Source organism: Grus americana, chromosome 6 (genome assembly GCF_028858705.1).
Source record: "Grus americana isolate bGruAme1 chromosome 6, bGruAme1.mat, whole genome shotgun sequence".
NCBI classification, from domain to species: Eukaryota; Metazoa; Chordata; class Aves; order Gruiformes; family Gruidae; genus Grus; species Grus americana.
The window spans coordinates 23,118,898-23,122,205 of record NC_072857.1 but is presented as its reverse complement, the minus strand read 5'-3'; positions in this window follow the sequence as shown (position 1 = coordinate 23,122,205).

Genomic DNA, 3,308 nt, shown 5'->3' with positions numbered 1-3,308 from the left:
TTTCACAAAGCAGTAGCATTAAAGAATAATAATTTTCAATTTGAAAGCTGAGATTCCAAGCTTTTAGGCGATAGGCTTACGAATATAACAGGTATTTCTAGCTCTAACAGTTTGACACTGATGAAATCAGGTCAGAACTGACACTGGGAGAAAAGGTAAAACAGCAAAATATGCAACCTAAGATTTTCAAGCCTTCTAGTGTCTGACAGTCATACAATATGATAAAGGCAAAGCATAAAGAGCAACAAAGTCTCAGTGAGAGACAAAAAGGAATTGAAAAAAATGATCTATATAAGCAGACATAAATCCTTCGTATAGACATTATGGGCTGCTTACCCTCCTGCTGACATTGCAGAGAGAGACAATAGGTCAGTCTTGAATTGCCTAAACTGCCACATAGCAGCTTTGTGTGTTTGTTCACAGGAGGCACGGGCATTTGCTGCCCAAGATACTGCTTCAGCTGCATATACCTTTATTCCCCCTACTACAGCAAGTAAAGTGTCCTTCAAATCCTGCAGCTTCAGGTACCTTGCTTTCTCAGTTCTGAAACTATAGGTATTCTGTTGTATTTTTTCAGGTTATTAGTTGTTGAGCTAGAAGTCATTTCCTAGTATCTGCAGTAGGTAACTTTTATGTTTCAAAATATGTAAGAGGGAAGTTTGACCCAGTTTTCTAAACATACACATTTTTCAGAGCTTGATTTAACTCTTGGGACAAAATCTTGGATTTGCACCATTAGCAATAGCTTTGTCTCTACCAGTTGAACTAAATTCACCATTTTAGATACTCCACTGAATTTCCTTAAAGTAGATTCACCGTTGCTGTGACTGGACTTGTAAGTGATGGAAGGGCAAACCAGCAGCCTGATGCTAGCAGCGTCTACACTGAAGAACTTTAAATATACTTACACATCTTACATACATTCTGCAAAGAATATTCAAATGCACAAAATTCTTTTAAATGCTGTATCAGTATGTTGTGCAAAGTTTCACTTGATGTTTGAGTGAAGTGACTGAAGAATCTGGATTTAATCAAAATGCAGAAAAAAATTACAGAGTAAATTAAATCACATAAACCCCTTATTAGTGTTTGCTCTAAGTTCCTGTTAGTATGTAATAACTCAAAAGAAGAACAATAGCAGCTTAAGATAAGAAACCTAGGATAAGATTTTGTGTTTGAACAAAAACAATTTTTATCCAGGATTACTTTAGTGTCCTATTGTGCCCAGAATAGCAGAGGGCTCTACCTAGCGTTCAGCTGCAGCTATCCAATTCCTACACTCCTAACATCTAGAGATGAAAAGTTGCTACTAAGCCTGTGTTCGTCAGCTCACAAATCCACAAAATGAGATCCCCCAGTACCTGATTGCAATTCTATATAGACAGCTCATATTAGTTCACAGGTCCTCTCTCAGCATGCACAAGTCAGACAATACTAGTGATAGCCATGCTGTTTTCTATACTAGACTGAGAACTATTTGTTTAAATATAGTAGGAGGTCCCTGTTTTTAATGACATTAATACAGGTATATAAACAGGACTTACATGAAACTTACTAAACTTTTATAAACAGTATTAAACTTTTTTATTTCATAAATAGGTCTGGCTGAACAGCTGGGGTTGCTGCTGTGTGTACTTCAGAGACTAGAATCCTGCAGCTCACTTTTAGACGAAGTCTGTTATCCTGTTGAAAACCACAGAACAAAATATCCAGACTGGCAGGTCAGAAAGCTAGGAGTTTGTCCAGTAGCATCCACTGACACCTGAGTGTTTAGTCAGCTTTACCATTAATGCTTAGCTCCTAAAATGTTAGGTCAAACGACTCACCCCAAAACCCAACTGAACTAAACAGGCACATGCTCCCCAAGGAGTTGTGTCAGTAGAACTACACTGTTCTCTAGCTGTTATAGAAGAGATTATTGCCTTTCTCTCTGCCAAGGGAAAGGATAGTCCAGACACTTCTTAGACCACTTCAGGCAAAGTCAGCAGGGCTAGTTTAATTTGCTGATGAAGGTTGTTTCAGATAATTGGCTTAATTAACTGTAATGGATTAGGGAGTACTCACATGGTCTTTCCTGGCAGCAGTGCTACAGAAGCTGTAATCTGCTGCTGGATGGCAGGATTCAAAGTGCCTGTATCACAGAATGGTTTGGGTTGGAAGGGACCTTAAAGATCATCTAGTTCCAACCCCCCTGCCATGGGCAGAGACACTCTCCACTAGACCAGGTTGCCCAAAGCCCCATCCAACCTGGCCTTGAACGATTCCAGGGAGGGGGCATCACATAAACTTCTCTGGGGAACCTGTTCAGGTGCCTCTGTTTATTCATAGCTATTCATAGGTGCCAAGAATTAGTGACAACATAGTTCCTGCAAACCAGGTCATAAGTTTTGCTGTCCAACAGCTTAGAATGTTCCCAGCCCATACAGGAATGGGAAACAATGCTCAGCCCAAGACTGCACCTTCACCACTAAGGGAACTGAAAGAGGTGAGCTAGTGCCTCCTCTAACCATGTCAACATAAAAAAAAAAAAAAGGAAAAAATACTCTGATAGCTTATAAAAATATTAATCTGCCCTAATCAGTGTGAAAGTTTCACTATTTGTCTAAGGAAATCTCAGTAGCTTCTTTCATATTAATTCTGTACCATCAACTGAAAATGGCAACCTTCATTACCTCTAGCATCAAGCCTACACTTCATGACATTTCTCAGGCCTTTTGGGACATCTGTATAACTTGGGGGTGATAGCAGACAGGATATTTAAGAACTAACCTCAAGCCTGAGAAGTAATGGATAGCAGAATAGTCTAGAACTATATAATGGCATACACTTCCTACAGGCATGCATGTTTCTTACACTAGAAGGGTTTTTTGAGTCCTTACAAAGCCTTGTCTGTTTCCCCCACCGCAACATATTTTCCTGAAATAGTGAACCTGAAGACTTGGTGGTTTGAAAAAGAATATGCTCAAGACCCTTTAGAGGCTTAAGTAGAATGGTGTGATAAAAGGGGATCCTGCTCCCATAAGCTAAGAGAAGGCAGAGTGCAGGTGTCCAGGAAGCATGCCAGCCAGTCCACAGAACCAGTCTTCTAACCTGCTCATATGACATTAAACTGGAGTACACAGGCCCTACAGAGTAAAATAGGATCCAAGTAGAACAGTCCGAGGAGGATCAAGTTAGGAGAAATTTAAGAGATGTGGTATTTATATTGCTTAGATTTATGTATTAACTTGCTATTCAGGTATCTATGAGGTCTTGAGGCAAAAGAGAAGGGTAAAAGAAAATTCATACAATTAAAGTGAGACTGTATC